Source organism: Heloderma suspectum, chromosome 4 (genome assembly GCF_057233095.1).
Source record: "Heloderma suspectum isolate Gila_16-S chromosome 4, 16-S_ref, whole genome shotgun sequence".
Lineage (NCBI taxonomy): Eukaryota > Metazoa > Chordata > Lepidosauria > Squamata > Helodermatidae > Heloderma > Heloderma suspectum.
The window spans coordinates 180,351,484-180,362,789 of NC_139461.1; the positions used below are offsets into that span (position 1 = coordinate 180,351,484).

The 11,306-nt window shown below is 45.3% G+C and overlaps 1 long non-coding RNA gene across 3 annotated transcripts; it reads right to left on the bottom strand.

Moving 5' to 3' along the window:
- Window positions 1-2,201: 2,201 nt before the first annotated feature.
- LOC146347813 (uncharacterized) lies at window positions 2,202-11,004 on the bottom strand. Of its 3 annotated transcripts, XR_014790426.1 has the most exons (5): window positions 10,919-11,004; window positions 10,121-10,283; window positions 8,517-8,603; window positions 3,457-3,598; window positions 2,202-2,611 (listed from the first exon to the last, which is right to left on the bottom strand). It is a non-coding gene; the product is annotated as an uncharacterized LOC146347813 (long non-coding RNA). The 3 variants fall into 3 exon arrangements; XR_014790427.1 differs by lacking the exon at window positions 3,457-3,598; XR_014790425.1 differs by lacking the exon at window positions 3,457-3,598 and having other exon boundaries at window positions 10,110-10,283.
- Between the last annotated feature and the right edge of the window lie 302 nt (window positions 11,005-11,306).

Here is an 11,306-nt window from a genome sequence, read left to right on the forward strand (position 1 = left end):
TGTGGATCCACCAAGAGACTATTTTGCAAGGTTACACACACACACACACACACACACACACACAATGAAGCACACAAATGTTTTCTAAAGTTTTCGAACTTGGTGTGGGAATAACGCCCATATTTAAAAAAAAAAAATCTGGCTTCACGGACTGTGTCTCTGAGCACCTGCAGAATGCCTTTTCCCTTAGAATGTAGTTGTGTGATTAAACATGTTCTAAGGGAAAAAGTGTTTCTAGGCTTGTTTAGAATGCCTTTCTCTTCTGGCATGTGAAACCTTTTAAAAAATCAATGTAATGGCAGATTATTTTTGAGCATGTGAAGAAAACACTCTCTGTAGTGTACCATCTTTTTCTTTGCCTATAACGTGTAATTATGGACATGGATTTCCTGTCCCAGTGGCAACCAATGTGGTTCAGAAGCAAGGAAACGTATGATGTGGCACTAATAAGTCATGCATCATATAGCTATGCATTACAGGGAGAAGAATACAGGGAATTCATCCTGGGGTTTGCCATTTTGGGCAACAAACACATACTCGACATGACTATTTCCAGCCCAGAGGTTATATCCAGTGGTGACCTTCTGCTAGTGTAATGGGCACTGCTGGTGCATTGAATTACCCTTCTGCCCTGCAGCCCCCTGAACCCATCCAAATCTTCTCAAGAGAGTTGGGGGACACTCTGGATCAGATTTGGGGGGTGTACGCATGGGGGAGCATGGGAAGGGAAACTCCTGTTGTGCAGGCAGAACTCTGTTTGTGAAATGTTGGATTCAGTACAAAGGAACTATGCATATAATTTATTTATTTATTTATTTATTTATTTCTATACCGCCCAATAGCCGAAGCTCTCTGGGCAGTTCACAAAAACTAAAACCAAACAACACACAATAAAACAATTTAAAATATATAGAACATTAAAACCACAATATAACAATACAACCACAATAAAACCTAGCAGCAGTACAGGAGTTTAAAATACAGATTTAAAACAGCAAAGATAAAAATTTAGAAAGCTAAAATGCCTGGGAAAATAAAAAGGTCTTCACCTGGCGCCGAAAAGAGTACAATGTAGGCGCCAGGCGAACCTCACTAGGGAGCTCATTCCAGAGCTGGGGTGCCACAACAGAAAAAGCCCTCCTCCTAGTAGCCACCCGCCTCACTTCCTTTGGCAGGGGCTCACGGAGAAGGGCCGCTGATGATGATCTTAAGGTCCGGGCAGGCACATATGGGAGGAGGCGATCCTTCAGGTAACCTGGCCCCAAGCCGTTAAGGGCTTTGAATGTTAACACCAGCACTTTGAATCGGGCCCGGAAATGGACTGGCAGCCAGTGCAGCTGGAAAAGTACTGGTGTAATATGAGCTCGCAGGCCACTCCCTGTTAACAATCTTGCTGCCCTATTTTGGACCAGCTGAAGTTTCCGGACCGTTTTCAAAGGCAGCCCCACGTATAACGCATTGCAGTAATCCAGACGAGAAGTTATCAGAGCATGGATAACTGTAGCTAGGCTATCTCTGTCCAGATAAGGGTGTAGTTGGTATACCAGCCTAAGCTGATAAAAAGTGCTCCGTGCCACTGAGTTCACCTGTGCCTCAAGTGACAGTTCTGGATCCAAGAGCACCCCCAAACTACGAACCTGATCCTTTAGGTCCCAGTCAATTAGGGGTATTTTATATTAGTAAAAATACTGACTATACTGTGCTTGTTTTGTTTTTGCTCTGGCTTTATTTCCTTCTGTTCTTGTAATGGGCCAGAAGAATGGATTTTTAACCAGGCCAGAGAATTTCTGATTACTTGGCAATTTTGATGGACGGATACCCAAACTGAAGAAATGTTTTAAATAAATTAATTAAATAACGTATTTAAATACTGTTCTAAATTAATAAATTTTTAAAAAATACCCAAACCCTGCATCTGCTCCTCAATAATTGCTCAGTGCTGCTACGTAGTAGAATCTCGCGGGGGTGGGGCAGGTCATCTGGTGTTCACCCAGCCCCTTTGGTGTGGCACATCTAATTTCAAGCAAGGAACTTGCATTGTTTGGCATGGGGAGAGCTAAGCATATGTATTATACTATAAAATAATGGGGAGAGCAGATGGATTCCTTCCAGAGTTCAAGTTGTAAACTATCACCCTCCATCACACTTGCAAATGAGTTAGCACTTCCAGACAATTGAGACTTCTTTTTCTTTTCTTTTTTAAATCTAGAGATTTCAAGTATACATTGAGTTTTTCTGTGTATTGCCTCCCCCACTCCTCCCCTATCCCCTCCCCCCGCCCAAGAACAAGCCAGAATGGCTCTCCAGAGTGAAGGCCAGGAAAGGGTATCATACAGTATGTTATATTGCTTTGATTCAGTTTAAACCATTATGTTTATTACAAAATGTACTATCTGTTTGTGTATCATTTATTTTCTGAGTTATCGGTAATTGCTCTTACAGGAACTGTGTTTCATAAAGGGTGATTTATGAAGAACAAAATTTTGCAAAGGGGCAAATATATGAGTTCTGCATTTTCTGAGCGCTCAGCCTTGGATGTGATTTCATATTGTTCAAAAGAAAATTATGCCCTTGATCCTTGTGTTGTATGCATTTCCTTTGGAAGAAGTATCTGGAGGAACATAATGAAATGGTTACCAATTATAATAATGCAATATTCTATCTGAGTGAAGCTGTCCTTGAACTGTAATCAATGGAGGAGCTATTCTCTACACACACACACACACACACACACACACACACCACTAGAACTGATAAAATGGATAGAAATGTTTTTGTTACCTATGTTTTGCTGTGAGTAAAAAATAAAATGTATGGAAGTGAACAGTGGATGCAGTGAGCTTGTTACTGGTAACCAGTGTACCTGAGAAATTATTGATGACACTAAAAATACGGGTTTATAACCATTTTGTTTCATGTCTTAATGCTTCCAGGCTAATGTGGAAAATAATCCATATGATAAGAGGCAAAGGTTACCTTCCTGTTATATCAAATGACAGCCAGACAAGCAAATTGCTGCATCCTTGATTAGGCTCTTGTACTATAGCCTTGAAAATACATGCTCAAAAATTAGTTACCCATAGGAATTTTTACTAGCCCATCTCTCCTCTGATGCTAGTCTATGTGGTACATTGACAGTTCAAATGTAAAAAAGAAATCTCTCTTTCACTTTGCAAAAGCTTCTCCACTTAGTCACCTGGAGATGGGATTCTTATTCACCAGAGACATCTAGGCTCTTTTGAACTAATTCAGATGCCAAGTAATTGCTACTTTTATTTTTGAGATGAATTATAGAGTTCTTTTGGAAATCCTTCTAATATTTAATTTCACTGCAGGTTTGTGTAAACAAGTTAGAATGTATTTTGCATATGGTTGACTTGATTGTTGATGCTCTCAGCACTTTCTATTTTTATTTTACAAAAGCATGGTATAAATAAATAAGTAATGTTCAACTACCTTTCCTCGATATTTTTGTTGTTGTTGTTGTTGTTATTCTCACTGGGGAAACTAGGGATGGGCAAATCACTTTTTTATTATTTCTGGTACACATCACTTTCACATGTTTTTACCTATCATTCCATTTCATTTCTGCATTAATCTGCATTTAAAAAAATATGTCAAATATTCACATTATATTTTAATGCATTTTTTCCTCTCAAAATTCTTATTTCAATTTGTATTTTGATGTCTTTAAACTGCTGAAAATGGTGTTGCAACCCACAAAAGAGAACTGAGGAATCTGGTGGATAGCGATGTTCCAATCCACACTTTAGTTTGAGCAGTAAGGATCAGGTCATTTCATAAAGGATTGTACAAAGACAGAAACTGCCCTTGAAATTCCAATCCATGCGCCATTCAATTTTATGAATGGACAAAGGGTTTGTGTTGTTTATGCCCATTTGCTGGCAAAGAGAGTGACACTGAAACCATGGAAAATTACCTGCTCTCCATAAACTTGTGCCTAGGTAACTCAGGTTGGCAAACCACCAGTCAATTAGGGGTATCAGAGAATTTCGCCACGAATCTCAGGGAGGCCGAATGTCAGTGCATTCGGCCCCCCGAAATTGGTGGCGAAACAGTCTGCCACCCCCTGCCCGCCCCGGGATGGGACTTACCTTGGGCGAATCTTCCTGGCGGTGGCGGCTCCGGCGGCGGTGCGGCGGTGGCGGCTGCGGTGGCCGGTCTTCCGACTGGCTGCTGCCGCCGCCATTTCCAGTAAAAAAAAAACACCAAAAAACGTGATAGGCTATGTAAAGATTTATGTAGCCTATCATGGCTAGATTTTTAAAAAATACCGTGATAGGCTGCATAAATGTTTACGTAGCCTATCATGGCTGAGTAAAAAAAAAACCATGCGTATGCAAATGGCGGCGCCCATGGGCACTGCCATTTGCGTACACACGGTTTTTTATTTTTGTTTTTTTACTCAGCCGTGATAGGCTACGTAAACATTAACATAGCCTATCACGGCTGACTGCAGGGACGAAAACGGCGGTGGCTACAACCGCCGCCATTTGCAGCTAGGGATGGCGGAGAATTTCTCCCCGAAACTTTTGGGGGCCGAGCGCCAACGTGTTCGGCCCCCCGAACAAGTTTCAGGGAGAAATCCTCCGCACCCCCCACCCCCCGCACCCCCCCCGGGACGGGACTTACCTTCACCAAATGTCCCTCCCGGTGGTGGGTCCGGCCGGCAGTTCGGCGGGTGTTCGAGCGAGGCGGGAGCGGCAGCCGGTCTTTCGACCAGCTGCCGCCGCCGCCATTACAATGAAAGAAAAAAAAAACGCCCCCTGATAGGCTACGTGACGATTCACGTAGCCTATCACGGCTAGATTTGCAAAGTCAGCCGTGATAGACTACGTGAATCGTCACGTAGCCTATCACGGGTGACTTTGAAAAAAAAAAGAAAAAAAGAGTGTACGGATAATGGCGGCCCCCATAGGGAGCCACCATTCCCGTTCCTTATTTGGTCGCTGTAGTCTACGTAAATGTTTACGTAGACTACGGCGAAAATAAGGGCAAAAATAAGGGCAACGCTATTTGCGTTGCCCTTATTTTCGCTGTAGTCTACGTAAACATTTACGTAGACTACAGCGACTAAATAAGGAACGCGAATGGCGGCTCCCTATGGGGGCCGCCATTCGCGTACGCGCTTTTTTTTTTTTAAGTCACCCGTGATAGGCTACGTGATGATTCACGTAGCCTATTATGGCTGACTTTGCAGATCTAGCCATGATAGGCTACGTGAATCGTCACGTAGCCTATCAGGGGGCGTTTTCTTTTCTTTTTCTTTACTTTCGCGTTCGCAGCCGGCCGAGGCGAGGCGCCTCCTCCCCGGCCTGAATTTCGGCCAGGTGAGGCGGGAAGCCTCCCCCCCGGCCTGAATTTCGGCTGGGCAAGGCGGGAAGCCTCCCCCCCTGGCCTGAACTTCGTGGGGGGAGCAGCGAAGCGCCTCCCCCCCACCGCGAACGGCCTTCGACGACAGGTAAGTGACTTTCGTCCACCCCTATTTGCGGCCTGGCCCGCCAGGATTCGGGGGTGGAGGGACAGAGCACCTCCCCCCCAGGCCAGAATTTGGGGGGCAGGGACGGAGTGCCTCCCCCCTGGCCAGAATTTTGGGGGGGAGGGACGGAGCGCCTCCCTCCAGGCCAGAATTTCAGGGGGGAGGGACAGAGCACCTCCCCCCCGGCCAGAATTTCGGGGGGGAGGGACGGAGCGCCTCCCCCCAGGCCAGAATTTCAGGGGGGAGGGACAGAGCACCTCCCCCCCGGCCAGAATTTCAGGGGGGAGGGACGGAGCGCCTCCCTCCCACTGCAAATCAAATTTCGTTCAAGGTAAGTGACTTTCGTACATCCCTACGATAGGGATGGCGGAGAATTTCTCCCCGAAACTTCGGCGGGCCGAGCGCCAACGTGTTCGGCCCGCCGAACAAGTTTTGGGGAGAAATCCTCCGCACCTCCCCGCACCCCGCACCCCCCCGGGACGGGACTTACCTTTGCCGAATGTCCCTCCCGGCGGCGGGTCTGGCCGGCGGTTCAGCAGGTGTTCATGCGGGGTGGGAGCAGCAGTCGGTCTTTTGACCGGCTGCCGCCGCCGCCATTCCAATAAAAGAAAAAAAAACGCCCCCGTGATAGGCTACGTGACGATTCACGTAGCCTATCATGGCTAGATTTGCAAAGTCAGCCGTGATAGGCTACGTAAATCGTCACATAGCCTATCACGGGTGACTTTAAAAAAAAAAGCGCGTACGGATAATGGCGGCCCCCATAGGGAGCCGCCATTCCCATTCCTTATTTGGTCTCTGTAGTCTACGTAAATCTTTATGTAGACTACAGTGACCAAATAAGGAAAGTGAATGGCGGCTCCCTATGGGGGCCGCCATTAGCGTACGCGCTTTTTTTTTTTTAAGTCACCCGTGATAGGCTACGTGACGATTAACGTAGCCTATCACGGCTGAATTTGCAGATCTAGCCATGATAGGCTACGTGAATCGTCACGTAGCCTATCACGGGGGCTTTTTTTTTTTTTAACTTTGGATTTCGCGGCCGGGCGAGGCGAGGCGCCTCCTCCCTGGCCTGAATTTCGGCCGGGCGAGGCGGGAAGCCTCCCCCCCCGGCCTGAACTTCGCTGGGGGAGCAGCGAAGCGCCTCCCCCCCACCATGAACAAGCTTCGACGACAGGTAAGTGACTTTCGTCCACCCCTAGTTATATACAATGTTAGTGTAACTGAAGTCCCATTCATTTCACTACTCTAAGCAAGACTAACATTGCATATAACCTAAGTAGGAGGCAGCACATATATTTGGCTGTGAGTATGCACAGAGATGTGTGTGAACCAACCCCTAAGATGGTCCTTCAGGTTTTTTTTTGTCTTTTCTTTTTGGAAATTAGCACAAATGCGATCCAACCCTATGAAGCCACTATATCCTGGATTCTAGATGTAGTCAATGTTTTAGTAGCACATAAAGCCTTACCTACTAGCTCCACTTGGGAAAGAACATGGCACAAAATACATTGGCTAAGTATTAATGACCATGAGTCCTTCAATACATCCTTCTCAACCATCTGTTCTTGAAAGCAAAGGCAAGGCAATCTGTCATCCTCCATGTATTGAATGTTAAGGCAATACAGCAGGGCTTACTGAAGTGCCTTTGATGCCAGAGATAATTCCCTGACTTCTGGTCTTAAAAACACTGCTGGACAGGGGGGTGCAGGTGTAAAATTGATCTCAGGAGCTTATTGACAATCCCTCTAGGCTCTTGTGAATTTCCCAGTCCTCCCTCTCCTGTAACTCCACTCATAAAGCAGTGGGGCAAAGGTATGAGCTCTAAGCAAGGATAATTCAGTGGACATTAGATGACCACCTTGTCAAATACAGCTTGGAAGAGCGGTGATGCACCAATGTTAATGGCATGATACTGATGGACCCAGGAAATATTAGAATGTAAGCTTTTCCCAATGTTCAGTCCCCAGTACAACTCCCATCTCCCCCAGCCAGGATGGCCAATAGTGACAGATGATGGAAGTTGTAGGCCAACAGTATCCGGACACCCAAAGTTGAAAAAGGCTGCATTATTTGAAAGTAGAATACCTAGTTGACTGTAAATGCATCACCTGTGGTGTTGCTTTGTGTCCAGTTACATATGTGTTCCCCACTGGGAATGCCAAGGTCTGGGTGGGAATGTCTTTGCCAGCCAGCCAGCCACAGAGAGGTGGGGCTACATCACGTGCATTGTGTGGACCCACATTATCATAGAATCATAGGGTTGGAAGGGGCCTAAGACCATCGAGTCCAACCCCCTGCTCAATGCAGGAAGCCTGATTCCTAGGCAGTCTCCCATCCAAGTACTAACCAGGGCTGACCCTGCTTAGCTTCTGAGATCAGACAAGATCAGGTACATCCAGCCTTTTGCTCATATGCTGACATCGTGGAGGGGGTAGGGCATGCTTTATTTAAGGCAGCTCTGCTTCTAGGCTAGCAGAGGGACTAAGGATCCTTGTCCCCCTTCTGTGACAGAGATGTGGGGTTGGGTCAAGATAGGTGCATGATTAGGTGAGCAGCCTGAGTCATCTTTAAGGTGATTGGCCATTCCTGAAACCTGCTGCTCTAGGGCTAATCTGTATCATTCACTCAGAATTGTGTGGTACTTTGAGGGAATTATTCAGAAAGGCCCACCTTCCACACCAGCTGACGTGTGGCCTTAGAGTTAGGGTGGGGATTTCTCTCCACCCAACAGTTGGGTCAAGGTAAGGCATGCCTAGGGATGCTGGAGAAAGTCGAGATGGACTAAAATGAGCTCAAATTTCTAAGAATCCGACCTGCGGAATCCACTGCAGAGTGACCCCTTCAGTCCATGCGAAGTCCGGGGACTATTCTTTTACTTTCCTGAAATTTATGCATATAAATCCTCAGGAAAATGCATACGTTTCTGCTGAGAAAACATTGAAAGGAATGGGGGACAACATGCTAAAAGTTACATACTGAGGTAAATTATGTAAATACGTACGTAAATACTTACGTAATTATTTGCGTATTTTTCCGCATGACAAAAAAAACATTCGCATCCATCTGTGGGTGGACAATGGAACAAAAGGCACCTGACAATCTGTGAAACACAGATGGAGCAGATTTTACACAGTCCGTACATCCCTAGGCTTGCCTAAATAAATATTAAGCCAGGCACCTATAGGATTCTGGGTTTGGTTAATCCCACATATTCATCCCCTCTGCAGATCTTTTGGATAAGATTTAATAAATGTGGCCCTTTATTCAATCCAGCTCTTGTGTCTCATCTCTGCCTGCTGGCTCAGTCTGCAAAAACGTAGCCCCATAAGGCATCCATAATCTTGCATATATGGGGCATTCATGGCTCCATTTTGCAGAAGTCTAGATGTGCACATATTTTGTGATTGCCATTTTTTTCTTGAAATGGCACTTCTGGCACTTGCAGATGAGTCCCTGGTGAGTGCGGGTGGCTTGGCAAGTGTGTGGGGGGGGGGGTTTGAGCAGGGGCAGGGGCTTCACAGACACAGCTCAGGAGCATGGACAGGGGGGAGTCCATCAGACTCCCAGACCCAATCAGCCGCCCTCACCATCCCTAGCAATGGTGATTGCTCTGGTGATCTCGTCTTCTGTTGGTGAGCCCTAGCAGGCTTACATGACAGCAGTGGTGGGCAGCAACAGCATTCCAAACAGCAGTGGATGGCTGGGGCTTCCATTTTAATTTCCCACAATTCTTCCATCTCTCTGGGGCATTGTGAGAAATTAAATTGGCAACCAGACACAGCCTGAAGCACTGCAACAGAAAAATACATAAATGAAGGGGAACCTGGGCAGGGATCAGCACTGGGCCTTCCCTGGGCACTGGGCCTCCAGCAGCTGCCCAAGGATACCAGGTCTGGTGCTAGTCCTGGCCCTAATTGAAATGGGAATCAAATCTCTATACTAGTTCTTTCTTGACCCTCTAGGTTTAGTCAGTTTTTATCGTTTTTTTCTAGGCTCTTTTCCTTTCCACATCCACTAGGTGTATCGCTAGCTAGGCATATGAATGAATACGTCTGAAATGAGGGCGAAAATCGGTGTAACTGGTGTGGCTGCCAATACCACACTGGCAGCTACAACCAGTAATTGGTAAGAGACTCCTATAAAACCAGTATGGGTGGCATGGATGAAAGACTTTGTTTTCACAATGGGATTTGCTACTAAACAGTGCAGGTGACTTTGTCCTATCACAAAATCATCCTTGTGCTTGAAATTGCAGAGCTTGAGTTTTACATTTTGACATGAGATGATATGTTTCCATACAACCCAGCATATTTCAGTAGTTTTCATATGAGTAATGTGACCTCTTCCTATTGGGGAAAGGAAAGATAGCTTCACAGGGCTTGTATAAATTTGTCTGGCCATCATAATTTGGCATTATAAAGGTATGACATGGTCTCTGCAGAGACTATGTGACACAGCTCCTTTTATTCTTGACATGGTAAAAAAGTGGCCTATTTCAAACCAGAATTGACACCTTTATGCTTCACAATATTGCAGAGCTAGGAGTAAATGGGGAATAAGTATCATGGAAAAAAGGGAAAAGATCACTATTAATCATAGTATATACTTAGTAGCTACTTCGGAAGAGGAAAGGATTTTTCTCTTTGCTTTATCACTAGAAGAAGTCAATGGAAAATGCCCGTTCATATGGATGTATGGTTTTCAAATGTATTCCAGCCAGGGAGCCAGGGAGTTTTCCAATGAGAAGATCAGTAATGGTGGGTTGTCTACTGCTACTGTCCTGCAATATAAAGCTGCAAGTGAGGTGCATTGTAGGATTCTGTCTTAGTTTATATACAATGTAATGAGGCCCAACAGCCACAGACCCACATGAACCATATGCACCCTAGAACACTTCCCAGAATTTCTGTGATGGTCAAGGATTCCTCAGCCAATCAATAAGTCATGGGGTTTAGCTTTTTTAGGATATTATCATAAGACTAGTGGTTTTCCATATTTTAATGTTGAGGGAACATTCCAAAAATTGTGATATGATAGGAGGTCAACCCTATGACTTATTTACCGAGCTCATTTTGGGAGAGACTTTTCTCCTTGAACCAGCTCTTTTAAGCTTAGATTTGAGGCTCATAGCAATGGGCCTTCTTTGTGAATCCTTTGAATACCCTCCCTAGTGAGGTCCACCTAGGGATGTCAGAGAATTCCACCACGGACTGAAATGGGATCGAATTCCCTTCAGTCTGTGCCATGGAATCCTCTATGGAATGGCACCACGAAGTCCTGCGGAGCCAGCAGTCATGTGGCTTTTCTGTTGTCGTTCGCAAGGAGTCACGGAATTTTCATAAATAAAAATGCAGTATAGTAATATTATGATAATAAATACGTAAGGTTTTTTTAAAAAAAATGAATTGTGCTTACCACCTTGTTTGTGAGTGTTCTTTTAAAATTGAAATCCTCCTTCTCTGCTGGGGAGTTTACTTTCAGCCAAAACACTTCCTCTTCCTAGGGGCTTTCCAACAGAAGGCTGTCTTAGTTGTGCCTGAGAGAAAGAGAAACTATTTGTTTAAAGTAACACTGTTTTAAAGAAAGAAAAAGGTCCTGGAGCCCTGCACGATGTATTATTCTCCCTGCTAAGCCCCAGGACTGGCATGGTCATTTTAAATGGTTTTGTCTTTCTTTAAAACACTGTTGCTTTAAACAAATAGTTTATCTCTCAGACACACCTAAGACAGCCTTCCTTTGGGAAGCCCCAACAAGGAAGAGGAAGTGTTTTGGCTGAAAGTGATTACTGCATGTCAGGGCAGGG